The sequence below is a fragment of the Talpa occidentalis genome, unplaced genomic scaffold (genome assembly GCF_014898055.3).
Source record: "Talpa occidentalis isolate TD23 unplaced genomic scaffold, MPIMG_talOcc4v2.1 talOcc4.10, whole genome shotgun sequence".
NCBI classification, from domain to species: Eukaryota; Metazoa; Chordata; class Mammalia; order Eulipotyphla; family Talpidae; genus Talpa; species Talpa occidentalis.
The window spans coordinates 1,221,855-1,235,441 of NW_023600993.1; the positions used below are offsets into that span (position 1 = coordinate 1,221,855).

Here is a 13,587-nt window from a genome sequence, read left to right on the forward strand (position 1 = left end):
CTCACTGTGGGACACAGAGTCCTCACCCGCCCAGGCAGGACGCTGGTTTGCTGGGGGAACTGGGAGCCCCACAGAGCCCGAGCACAGGGCCCACTCAGCCCTGGGACCCCGTGGACTCCCCTGCCCCTGGCCGCACAGCCTCTTTGTCCCCTGAGTTGCATCACTAGAAGTGAGCACCATCGCCTGGCCCACAGGGTCTCCCCTGCTGCGACACATCCCAGTTGGAAAACCCAAAGCAGCGGGACGACTCCGGGGCCGGGCTGTGTGGAGGGGTCATGGGCCAAGGTCAGGCTGCAGAGACCTTTGTGCTCAGCCCCTCCACCCCATGTTCAGTTCTGAGCTCACCGCACAGGGCCATGCGTGCCCGGTCCACAGAAGGCAAGGGCACGACGTCACACTGGGAATGCTTCTCTGTCCCCTCGGCCCCTCGGTGTCCCCCTCCCGATGCCTGCACCATTTCTGGCTGTGGGGAGAGAACTGGGGGCACCAGCCTCGGTCAGAGGCTCAGCGCAGGCCAGATGCTGTCCAGCTGAGGGAACACGTGGGAAGGAGGTGGGCGCTGGGCTTGGGCTGTGGTCTGTGCTGTGATGTCAGCTCTTAGCTGCGTCACCGTCAGGGGTTTCGCCACGACGCCTGAGGCCGAGAGAGACGTGCGTGTTTCCTCCCGAGGTCCCAAGGCTGCCAGCACACACCGGTGTCCACACTCTGACCCGATGGCCCGGTGCCGTGTGTTACCAGGATCCGTACTCCCAAGGGTAAAAGTGCTGAAGACGGAGGGAGAACCTTGTTGAAGGTGGGAATTCTGCGGCTCAGCCCGGCAGGGCCAGAGCGTCTGCATTTCAGGTCGGGCCCTTGAGCCACCAGCGGCCGTCCACACTGGCTTTCAAGAGCAGTCCCCTGGGGTGGGGATGCTGGTCATAGTCTCCAGAGCCTCTGGGCTTCGGGGGAGGCCTGTGTGTCCCAGCTGCCGCTTTTACACCCGCAGAACCACCCTGCGCGTACGCGGTGGCAGGGCAGGCAGTCGGGCTGGGGCGCCGGAATCTCGGGATCTCATCTGAATCCCGTTAGAGCTGCCCACGGCGGGGACTCTGGTATTTATCATGTTGATTCCCTGCTCTTTTGTTCTCCTTGGTAAAAATCACGGCAGACATAGCCTTCATTCACCGTCACTGTCTGATTTTCAACTCGAGCAGGTTCTGTAAACATAAACATACCCGCAGACAGACAGATTTATCTGTTTATCAGCCAGGCTTTTTCAGAGCGAAGCCCGCGATGCAGGGAGATTGTTGATTGATACTAAAATTTTGACAGCTGGGAGTATATTCTCAGCAACAAGATGAGTAACTTGGGCTAAAGGGGCTTGGGGAGACTCCAGCTCTGATTTATATGGACCTTCCCAGTGAGAAAGGCTCTGTCCTTTTGCAATGCGAAAATAAATAGTGTCTAATTCCAATTATCTGATCCTGCAGCCTGGAATTCTTTTTGATTTACTACTATAAATAGATTTCATCCTCGTAATCTTGTAGGTATGCGGTATCATACGTTAGCATCTGTAAATTTAAAATACGGTGATATTCGATGCACTGCTGAAAGAATACAGAACATACTGTATTTCACGCGGAGCCTTTTAAAATAACTTCAGCTGCTGACTCTTAGGTAGTAAAGCGCATGCTTTTGACACTTCGCGAGTGATGTACAGTCCCAGTTTGTAACAGAATCAGTGGGCTGGGAACACCTGCTTGTCCCCTGCACCACCCTCACTTCTGGCGGGTGAGGACGTCTGTTGTCTCAGAAGCGTGTCTGTGGCCTCCTGCAGTTCTGGGAGGTCTGTGCTTGGGACACGTGCTCAGAGGGCCCTGCCTTCTCTGCGGGGGGACCCTTCTGTGAGCGTCACAGTCTGTGTGGAAGCTGGGGCGCAGGTGACCTTGGGCAGCTGGTCCTGGACCTCCCTGTTGCACTTGGAGCTGGGAGGTGGTCAGTTCTGCCTCAAGGGTAGCCGGGGTACAGGAAGCACATTTAAAAGCAGCAGATATTCTTCCTCCTCTCCCCGAAGCAGGCCCTGCCCCTAGAAGCACATTAACGAAGTGATAATTCTCTTTATTTACCTCTGGTGCCTGCAGCGTTCTTGGAGAGCTGGAGAAAATCGCATTGTGATCAGAACTGGGCTATTAACAGCGTAGACTTGCTGTGAGAAAGTGGAAGGAGCCGGTTTTCTAGAACCAGCGAGAGTTGATTTCAGTGGTCTGGGCTTTGAGTTCCACGGGCTGCCCCAGCCCCGTCCTCGGGGATAAATGCGAGTTGATGGTCAATGTAGCAGCGAAATCGCAGCCAAAGCGCACCGCACCTGCCACCGTGCAGCTCGGCCGCGCCGCCGCAGCCTTTCCTGGCCTTGGCAGAAGCATTTTTTTTTTTTAATCCCAATATGTTTAGCTCGTCGAGGGGACGCTTTCCTCAGACTCCAGGCACCTGATGCATGGACACCCAGTGGGCCTCTGGGTGCTCCCCCGCCTTGCCGGCGGTTGGGGGTCCCTGGCGGGTGGGCCACCTTGTCACAGCCTTGAGTCACCCCGGCCTTCCCACCCATCCAGGGTCCTTCTCTGCCCAGTCACGGCGAACACCCGTCCGGCAGGGTCTGCACGGCGCACCTGAGTCTCTCGTGGGTCTGCCCCTTTGCTGCGGGCGGGCACCGGGCAGGCCGCTGCAGAGCTGTCTCGGGCTCCCCATGGACACCCCGAGTTGCCAAGGAGCTCTCGGTCCTGGTGCCCCACGGCCCCGCTCTGGGTGGGGCTTCTTGGAGGTGCTGAGGGTCTGTCGCCAACCACGGGGCCCTTGGTTCCTGGGGGCAGGTCCTGGACAGGGAGGGTCTGACCAGGCACCTGAGTGAGGAGGTGGACCCCGGCACGTGGCCCCATCAGCCGGGCGGAGGAGCCGGCCTGTGCCTTCCCGCCTCGGTTCCGCCGAGACGCAGGGCTCCGAGCGGAGCTGAGGCTGTTCGTCGCCGGCCTTGCCCAGGGGTTGAGTCAGCGGGGGTGTAGCCCGTGGACCTGCCAGGCCCCACGATCAGCCCGTCCCCGTGGCCGGCGAGGCCGCAGAGACGCTCTGGAGGCGACCTTGGAGCAGGAGGGCGCAAGGGGCGGGAGGTGGCGCCAGGCACTTCCAGCAGGAGGCAGGCTGAGGAGTGAGGGATTAGTCTGGGTGACCTTGTTTTTCAGAATGAAAAATGTTTGACTTCGCAGCTCACCAGTGATTCGGGAATCCTTCTTCCTGTCCCTGTCTCCTAAACAATCCCATTTCATCTTTCACTGAACTGGAAATACTGAAAAAATACATTTCCCTGGTATGTCCGCCCCTGTGTGTGCCCGGTGAGATGTGAGCACGGCCGTGCGTCTGTGGGAGCCTGCTCTGGGGCCGCCTGTGTGCCCGCGCCAGTTCCCCTGGGGCTGCCAGGCCCCTCCCTCTCTTCGGGCCTGACCTCTTGGGATGCAGGCGGTCAGGAGGCTCGGGCCCTGGGCTGCAGGGGAGCAGGTCCGTGGCCCTGGCGCCATCGGGACAGACCGGACCATGACAAGTGCCGAGTCCTGCCTTTGGCCTGCCCGGGCCGCACCCTCAGGGCACAGACCAATGCTTTTTCCGTGGCCCCCACCCAGGTTGGCCTCGTCAACCCTGTCAGGCAGGAGTCAGCTGGCAGCGGGGCGGAGGTAGCTGTGGCTGTCACAGTGGGGACATCACAGTGCTCATTGATCAGCAGACACACGGTCCTCCGGGACGGCCGCGTGAGCAGGTCTAGTACTAGTCCCCGTGAAAGTATGAAAAAGGAGTAAAAGTTGTCCTGGCCAAGGAGCTGCCCAGGCCAGGGGACAGTGTAGGCAAAGGTGTGGAGTGAGCTGGGGCCAGGGGCCCTCAGAACGGGTGGAGTTGGGGTTCTGTGAGGCAGAGACAAGGAGCGAGAGACTTGGGTAAGGACCGGTCACCCAGGGCCTCTGAGATCCACCCACAGTCAGAGTCACTCAGAGAACATCACCTCCTGCGTCTCCCGGAGAAACGTGAGCCACGCACCTCCCCTGGCTGCCTGTGAGCCGGCCGAGGCCCACTGCATCTCATGACATAAAGTGTCCACGTCCCCCCACGTCGTTTCTCCTCGATGGACCTGGTTTGAATCAGCAGGTGGTAGCAGATGCTTAGGGTGTCACTGTGTGTCGCTAAGGCCAGGAAGCCAGCACTTCCGAGCACCAACGTCGGTGTCAGTGCTCCCTCTAAGACCAGAAAGCAGGCCAGCATGATGCAGGAGGCCCACAGCATGGCACTGGAGCTTGGGGGTGGAGCGGGCCTCCAGCCCTGTCACTGGGCCGCCTCCCTGCCCTGTGCAGGACACAGGAGCCTGGAGTCCTGTCTCCATCACCCAGTGAGGTCGAGGCCGTCCCGTGCTGTCCCCCGAGTGAAATCCTGTCCGGGGTGTCCCGTTTCATCGTCCTGAGTCTTGTGGCTTCCACCCAGATCTGTCTGACTCAAAAAACTGTTCCTTTTCACAGCACTTTGTCTCCAGAATGTCCCTCAGCCTCAGATTCTCCCCTCTCTGGACTCAGGTGAGATGGAGCCTGGCTGGACAGCTCCCCTGAGAGCAACTTCCTTAGACTCTGACGTCCTCTCCGGGAGGCATCGATAGCAAGTCCTGTAAAGCAGGGAACACAGTGCTTCTGCCAAAGACTGGAACAATAAATAGTCAGGGAATGCAGAATCTATAGCCTCAATGCAGGTAATTTCCTACAGATAGAAAATAAATAATGCGTATTGCATATTTCCAGTTATCTGATTGCTTCTTAATGACCCCCGAAGAATGGCACAGTTTTAACAGGAGAGGCCGTGTCGGGCTCCAGCCCTCTGAGAGCTTACACATGGTGCCGCCCTCCTTGGTGCCCGCCTTGCCCTGGCTTCGCGTGGGCCGTGGGCAGAGGGAGTCTAGACCTCAGAACGCTATTGCCGAGACAGGCTGCTGTGTGGATCTAGCTTTTTAATGGCTAAGCCCTCAACTGTAGGATGGACGTGGCCCCCAGGGTGGCTGTGGGCACATTGACAAGGGGCCGGTACACGGGAAGCCGTGTCACGTCACCCTCCCTGGAGCCACACGTGCTCGTTCTGTTCTGTGGGCGCTGGCCTTTCCATTGCCCAGGGCCCGGTGCTGGACGGGAGAGAGGATGTCTCCAGAACCTCTGAAATGAGGATGGTAGACGGCCCCCTCCCGAAACGCTCCAGCGTTAGCCTGACTTAGGTCATCGCAAAAGAACCTTCCAGCGTTTCTGACAACACGGCCATCTCAGGCCTCTTTATCTTGTCCACTCCCTGGGGGCAGCTGCGTGGGCACGTCCAGGCCTCGTGTGAGCAAGGTCGAGGAGAACGCCTCGTGCTTTGTCTTCCAAGCCACAAGTGAAAGGAAAAATTATGCAGAACCTGAGCCTACGAGTCTTGGCTTCTTCATAATTGAAAGCACCTATTAGCGGCGCCAGCAAAGTCACAGAAGAAAGTTCTATTATTACTGTTTTTAGAAGAGCCGACTCCACGGTGAATCTAGGCCATCACCATGACGATGCTGGGTCTCGGCGCGCTGTGCGCTCGGCCTCGCATGCACCGTTGCCACCGTCCGCGGAGCACTACCGAGGGCGGCGCGCCGCAGCGTTGTGCTCAGGGTGCTTTGCAAACCACCTGTTTAGCCCGTGGGGATAAGGAAGTTCTAATACGTCATGTCACAGAGTGTGGATTTCCCCTGGTAGCTGAAGCGCATGGTGAAATGTTCAATCCGGAAATGCCCACGGTAGTTAGTCGGTCGGATGTTATTATTTCGTGAAGGGAGAAAAGACTGTAAGGGGGTCTGAGACAGGCATCACGGGAGCAGGGACGGGAACCCAGCGTCTCCGCGCCACGTGCCTCGCCGGGCGGCCCGTCCTCTCTCCCGCCATGGTTGCTGCAGGCTCTTCTCTGTCGAGCACAGCTCTGTGCGTGGAGTGGTCCCTGTCACCCGTGACACGGGAAGTCTGACCGTGCCCTGCCCCAGCTTCCCTGCATAATCTCCGTTCTGATCCTGGTTCCCACCACGCCCCACCCCGTCGGACGACTCTGGCTGAGGTGGAGTTGCCAGGGGGAACCTCACTTGGCTTTGGGCCGAGCTTGCCTTTGGTTTTAGGGGGAGAATTATCGATGTTTTTCCTGAAACAGCCCAAGGATTGAGCTTCTGCCCCGTCGACCCCCACCGGCCCATGGTGCTGTTTGTTTTCTGCAGGACTTTGCTCCAGGCTGATTGAAGCAGAGCATACCTGACAGATGCACACTCGTGTCCGTGGCTTCTCCCTGTTGTGGACACGGGGACACGGGGTGTAAAGGAGTGGACGGGGCGCCCCCGGCTCCTTTGCTAATGGAGAGTGGGGTGAGCCGAGTGCAGGGTGGGGCCTTGGCTGCACTGGGATCACTGCCCATGTGTCCGGCCAGACGCTCCAACAGGCCCCTTTGTCCTCGGGCACCTGGCGTCGCCCTGATGCATCACGTCTTCCTGCTTCTGCGTGCTCAAGGGCGAGGTCGGCATGGGAAACGCAGCTGTAATGGTGGCCGTCTGCTGACCTTCAACTGTGGAGGCTGTCCGCCCCTTTTGGGCTGGAGCGCTGGCGTGTCAGCACCCACCCCCGAGGCTCTTAGACTTGACTGCCCGGTGTCACGATGGCGCCTCTGCTGCTGTTCTCGCCTGGGCCGGCCAGGTCTCCCCACACGCGGCACCCGGGACGGCACAGTTTGAAAGAACGAATGAACGAACCAAGAAAAGGACCAGAAAGGATCCTGACGTTCATGCCCCAGTCTCCCCTCGAGTCCTCAGAGAAGCTCCACCTATGTGTCGCGATGTCCATGGTGTGACCCCTAGGCGGGCTGGCCAGGTGGCCGGCTGAGCCACCACTTGGATGGTTGGATGTCCAGGGGCGCCGCGGCCTCACATGGAGGGGGTGGAGATGCTCTGGGAGGGCGCTCAGAGCCGGCTCGGCTTGGCGTCTGATGACTGGTGCTGTCTGGTCTACGTGGGAGCAGTTCCACCCTGTGAGACTTGCGGCCGTGGCCGTGGGGTCTGGCTGGTGCGGCGGACGGTGGAGGGTCGTGTTCCTGCCCGGAGGGGCCGCGGAACGCCCCTGCTCACAGCGCCTCTGTGGCCCCGGCGGCCGCGCAGCGCACTCTGTGGCCTTCGCCGCTGATTTATTTTTAGTGAGGACAGATGCTTTTCAGAGGCTTAACACCTAAACGGTTGGAGCAGTGCCGCGAAGGGGAGTTAAATGGTTTTACTGCTTGCTGACTGCACAGAGATAGAGTAATCGTGCGAACAGTTTGGAAAATAATGCTTTTGTGGGGTTGACAGGACAATGAACCTGTGGCCGCAGCTTAGGAGGCGCGGGGTGGGCTGTGTCCTGCGGGCCTGGGCGGTGTCCACAAAGCGCAGGTCCCCGGGGAAGGCCCCACCCAGCCTCCGGCGCTAGCACAGGGACCAAGTTTGACGCCAGCATCCAGTTCTCCGAGTCGTCTGGCAAGCGTACATTTAAAAAGGAGAGAGATGCTTCCAAAGGCAGCCCCGACACTCTTGTGGGCTGCTCCCCCATTCCAGAGCCCGACTGGAGCAGGGGGCTCCTCCGTGCAGTTCTGGAAAGGAAGGAGACGGTGGGAGGTGATAGGATGAAGCGGATGTCAGGGGTCTGGTGTCAGGGGCTCTGATAAATTGTTTGACTTTGGAAAATCACCTTATCTCTCAGCTGCCGCACCCCAGGGTGCTAAGGAGGGAAGGAGGCGGGCGTCAGGGCTTCTCGTGACTTTCTGGGCTCACGGGTGACGCAGGGACCGCCGGCACGGCTGGAGCTCAGAGCGGCACCTCACTCCAGGAAGAGGGCACTGGCTGGGGCCTGGGGAGGGTGACGTGGGCTCTGCCTCACACTCTGCCCTCGCCTCCGCAGCGGAAGCCTCCCCGCGTGCTGCCGGCGCGGCCACCTGCCCAGCAAGGAAGCAGCTCACGTCACCCTCGGTGCCCTGTTAGCCCCGGCCACAATCCGCCACCCGTTGTCCTCAACCCCGTGAAACCTTTCATCTGAAAACTCTGCACATGGTGATTCTATTCCTGTGTTCAGTGAACAGCAAGAGCCAATGTAAGAATTAGGCAAATGGCCGGGATGGTCACTAGACAGGCACTAGACAGCTCGTCAGGCGCCAGAGGAGGCGCGGCCCGAGAAGCAGCCGGGCGGTTCCCCGCAAGCGCGCAAGGTGGGTTAGTGCGCGTCTGGGCAGGGACGGGGCGCGGGCGTCGGAGATCAGCGTTGCCACTTCCGCACGTCGGAGGCGGTGGGCGGGCTGCTCCGGGAAGGGGCTTCTGGTTTGCATCTACATGTTCAGGACTTTTATTCCCTGAGTTACTGTGACAAGAAGGCACGGTCGTGCTTCCGTGCGCTGAGGATGGCGTGTGCGGGCCGGGCCGGGCTGGTTCCCGGGCCCGCAGAGAGGGCCGCTGGGCACCGCCGGCTTAGACGTGCCTGGTCCGGCTCCTCCGCCCCGGTGGGCCTGGAAGGAGTTTACTCAGGGCACTTCGCCTCGCTGACCCCAGACTCACCGGTGGGTTGGCTGTCGCGCCTGGGCCACCGGGCGGGGTCCCCAGCGGGTTCACAGTGCACGCGCAGGGTCGGCTGCCGTGACGGCTTCCATGCCCGCGCCAGCTCTCGAAGCAAGTTTTGTTCCGGTCCACACCCCCTCCAAGAACACAGTTTTATCTTTAGGCCAATTCTCAACTGCTGTAAGTGCGCATTACAACTGTAAACCTCCTAATGGCTTCTAAATAGTACTTTGGTGTTTGGCAGAAGTGACAAAAATAATAACTGGCGCCTAAAACAAATACTAAGTTGTGATCCCGAAGCTTTCACAGCCATGCTCGGACAGAGAGATTGCACGCACGCAGCGTGCAGGAGCTTTTTAAAGAATTTCAGTTCTGGAAAAGCTCTTTAAAGGTCAACCTAATTAAGGCGATGTTTTTGAACCAGTATAAAGTAGATCCTATTATTGGAAATTCTTTGCAACAGCTCAGAATGGCATTTCACTTACGGTTTAAACCTTTTATGGTTAATTTGGAAAACAGAAGCGATCTTTCGGGGCGTCCTGCTCTCTGAGGGACACGTCGTCGTGATCAATAAGAGCGGCCTCTGAGTGGGGAGGGGGCCGCTCCCCGGGACGCTTGGCCAGCACGATGAAGTCCAGCTGGGTGGACGCTTCCTGCTGGAAGACCCGACACAGCAGAGGAGGGAGGGGAGGCCCCTTAGGGACAGAAGGCCCAGGGACAGCCCCGCAGCCTGGGTGCCACAGGATGCCACGCTGGCCTGGAGGGCCCCCGGCTCCCCCGGACCTGCGGGTGCGTGGCAGGTCAGCAGCTGCCCCCTCTCCTCCCTGTCCCCTGCGTCCCCTTGTGTGGCTCACTCTGGCCCGAGAGGAAAGGAGCGGTTGTCCTTGCGCTGAAGTCCCCTCAGCTGACGTGGCCCCCCTTGGCCGAGGTGGCTGCAGCGAAGGGGTCCCCACCAGCGCCCCTGGGGGCCTCGGTGGGGGGCCCTGTCGCAAGACTCGGGCTCCCCGCTGTCATGGCCCCACCTGCGGGGAGCGGGGCGGCTGCTTCCAGGGCCTTCCACAGGGCAGGGCGACTTGAAAAAAACTCAGCTAGTGAGAAATAATTACCCGGAGCAATGAAATATTTATATTGTCATCATTAAGCACGACTGACCGTGAGGAAATTAAAAAGTCACAAACGCCAGCGCGATCATAAATATGGAAAATATAAATGAAAGTTTAAATTTTTATTTAATGACGGAACGGAAGAAAGACCGCGTTCTCCGTGCTTTGTGATGCTGATCAGGTGTCACCGGCTGAAATGCTGATAAAATAAATGGGGAAAAGATGAACGGGTCTTCCGAAATGCTAGACCTATATTTAGATGTGATCGAGCTTCGGCTGTCATCGTCCGTTACTCATCCGGCGAGCCCGCGGCTGTGGACGGCTGTGCCAGTGAGTGGGGCCCTTAACCGGTGGACGTGCAACCGCGTCCACCCTCCACGCGTGGTCGCCTGCGGAGTGTCCCCGGCCTGCTCGCCAGAGGGCGTCTGCTGAGCCTCCCTGCTAGCTTGGGAACTAACGAGCAAGTGGAGGCAGCGGCCGTCCCCCGAGGTCCCTCGGCGCACGCCACGCCTTTGCCACGGAACAGCAGCGGCTACCCGCAGGCTCCTCTAGTGCTCCTGCCTCTTGCAGGGGGAGCTGCTGCACACAGGCTCATCAACAGACTTTGCCAAGTGGCCTCGCTGGTCCTGCGTCCCCAGGTGTGTCCTCAATCAGGCGCCCTTTCTGTCTCCTGTTTCCTTCTCCGCCGCTGCCTCCCCCGGCCCCGTGCTGGAGAGGTGGCTCGTTTTTCAGGCAGAACGAATCCTGTGCTGGAGTTATTCATCTCAGGCCGTGCCCGCGCCCAGGGCGGCAGCTGCGCTACTGATCCTGCTTTGCTTTTCCCAAGACAGCGGCAGCCGGGGCTCGCCCGCTGCTGGGAGGCAGGCGCCGTGGCTGCAGCGGGCCCCTCTCATCTTCCCGGGGGCCTGCCCCGGTCCCCTCATCTCCAGATGAAGCAATTCTTCTTTGCTTTCTTCTTCATCAGCCTTCAATCTCTGTTTTTATGTCATGCAGTGTCACCAGGTTTATGTGCCTGTTTACGTTTCATAAAGTGAGAGGACACATGATAAAAATCTAAGAATAGCACCATAAATCACCCGGGCCTCTGCAGTGCTAGGCCACGTTAAATGCCTTGGTTTGGGTCCAGATGTTCAAGTCACCCCTTTTATACACCAGCCTGGCATACATCCACTGGAGGAACAGAAGAAAAGGAACAGCTGGCCCAGCAAAACGTCTGCTGTTCACTCTCCACCAGATATTGGGGTGTTTTCTGCTCTTCTGTGACTCCGCCACTTACGGAAGTGTAGCCGGGCACCTCCGCACACAGCTACTTTCTGCTGCGCCTGAGAGTGAAAGAACGTGAGATAAACACCTATCGTCATGCTCCCGGGTGACAACGGAGTGATAATTGTGGAAGTCCAGTTGTCCGGCCTGTGCCGCAGGGCTCCGTAGGCATGGAAGGCACCAGCTTGCCCCGCGTGCAGAGAAAGAGTGACTTGCTGAGTCACACTGCTGTCTGAATGCTGCCTGGTGGACAGTTTAATTGAAATAGAATAATTGTTACAATTTACTTCCTAATCCATATCAGAACATTTGCCTGTTTGATGTTCCTAGTAAGAGCCCAGTAAATATGGGTGGTGGTGATGGTGGCCACGATGATGGCAGTGGTGGTGGTGATGGCCACGATGATGCGGCGGTGGTGGTGATGGTGGCCATGATGGCGGTGATGATGGTGGTGGCCACGATAGCAATGGTGAAGATGATGGTGATGATGGTGGAGATGACAACGTATTTTTTGCTGAGGACAAGATTGTGGCAGCACACCAAGACAGAGTGCCTTTCTGTTCTGGTCAGGGGTAGCTGTGAGCAAGTCAGGAAAGGCTTGTAAGAGGTAGTGATGTTTGAAGTGGGCCTAGAAGAGTGAATAGTAGCTTATGGCCGCGTGGTTCATATTTGTGCTAAAGGTAATTTTCTGCATGGATTGATAAGCGCAGTCTACTGCTCTTTGGTCTTTTACATGGAGAATCCCTATTTTTCAATGTTCGTGCTTTCCTCGTTTTGGGATAGTTTTGTGCAAAGGGGTATTTGTGTGTAAAACATTGCATGGACAGTGCACAGATGCTGCCTGGGGAGCAATTTTGCAGGGATTTCCGGAGGCCACCCAACACCAGCAAGCAGTTCTTGGACACAGAGACTGTGACTCACTCCTGACTCTGTGGGCCCATTGGCCGCAGCCTACACCGCAGATTCAGGGCCCATTTCCAAAGCCCACCGTCCACTTCAGACCCGGCGGGAGTCCTGCAGTGCTCCCTGCCTCTGACCAGCCTCTCCCGGCAGTCCCTTCCCACACTCCCTCAGACTTCAGGTGCCCTTTATAAGCCCAGATTATCACCTGTGCCTCTGACCATCGGGCCATAAACCAGAGGCCCCCAGCCCCCGACAGGGCTGAGTATCTTGTAGAGCAGCCCACAGAACCCAGGAAGCCCATCACTCACCACTTTATTGGCAAGGGTGTAACTGAGGGACTGAGGAGCTGCAGAGGCAGGTCCAGGGCAGGGTGTGCTTCCTCGGAGGGCTCCTCGTGCACCGGCCAGTTATTTGGTCATCACCACTGGCTCTCTGAACACAGGCAGTTGAGCTCCTGCTCTGGCCTCCCTCCTCCTCCCTGGACATCAGGGCTGACCCTCCTGAGGGGTTTCCCAAAGGTTACCTTCACCAACATAACCAAAAACCCCCTTAATACTCCCTGCAGTGAGCGAACTCCTAGGGCTCTGGGGGGCCAGGAGATGGACCAAGTATGTGTGGGCAACAGTTTGGTCACCCGAATGGCCAAATGTGTGTCTTCGTCTGTTGCCGCACATTTAGTTACCGCGCGAGCGCGGGGTTCTCCGCGGCGGGTGCCTGCTCTCTCCTCTCTGGTGTTTGCGCGCTCGGTCTCATGCCCGCGTGCCCTGACTCGGGGTCCTCCAGTGCCGAGACCGGATGAGCCGGCAGCTCTCCCGATGCGCGGAGGGGACAGAGTCTCACCCCAGTCTCCGGACAGCGGGCCCGTGTTTTCTTAAACACGAGGCGTTGTCCTTGTTCCCACTCTCCCTGCTCTGATAGCACGCGGATGGCCGCGGGGCACCCTGCTCTGGTCACCCGCTGTCCTGAGCTGGGCTTCATTGTTCAGACACAGTAGGGTGGCCGGCCAGGCCCACGGGGCCCAGGCTGTCGCTCCAGCCCCGACCACACACGGTGTGACGCAGCCCGTGGCCCTCTGGCCGTGCGCCTGGCTTTCCTCGCTGGAGACGCGGCGTCTGCCGGAGGCGGGTGGGGCCCCCTGTCCTGCGCGCCATCGCACCAAGTTCATGTTTCAGCTTCATTAAAAAATAAAATGAAAAGCTCCCTTGGTGCTAAGACGATAGTAAAAGGGAAGCTTCCCGGAATACCTGCAATAAATGTTTGCACAAATTATTCTCAATAACCAAATGGACTGTCAGCCCCAAAGTTTCTGTCTGTGGCAGAGCAGGCGAGCGGGTGGGCGAGCGCCCGCCTGCACTGGGGCCACGTCACGGTTTGTCTGTTGGACACAGAGTGGCTGCTCATTCCTTGATTATTTGGAGTCCAGATCTCTGTCTGTCTGTCTAAAATCTAGATGCCACATGGGACTTGGGACTTTAATTCTAAGATCTGCCACTTCATTAATTCGAATAAAAGAATAGAGACAATAAAGGGCCCCAAATCACTGCGTCAGAAATTTAAACAGAATTTTAATTCTCAAGTTCATAAAAGTCCAGGGTGGTTCACGTCCAGGAATTGGGAGGGCGATGATCATATCGTAGCGAATGTTCCGAGATCCAGGTAGATGAGGGGCTGTCTCTTCCCCACGTGCCTTCCAGTTTTTTC

The 13,587-nt window shown here is 58.2% G+C and overlaps 1 protein-coding gene across 5 annotated transcripts in view; it reads left to right on the plus strand.

Moving 5' to 3' along the window:
- LOC119254937 (contactin-4) overlaps window positions 1-13,587 on the plus strand; it is a 470,837-nt gene that overhangs the window by 137,831 nt on the left and 319,419 nt on the right. Inside the window, exon 1 of one of the 5 annotated variants that reach the window (XM_054694397.1) lies at window positions 8,255-8,274. The exons of the other annotated variants lie outside the window; for them this stretch is intronic. The gene's annotated coding sequence lies outside the window, so the exon portion shown is untranslated. Of the gene's footprint in view, window positions 1-8,254; window positions 8,275-13,587 lie in introns of those variants that run through there. 5 annotated transcript variants of the gene reach the window in all.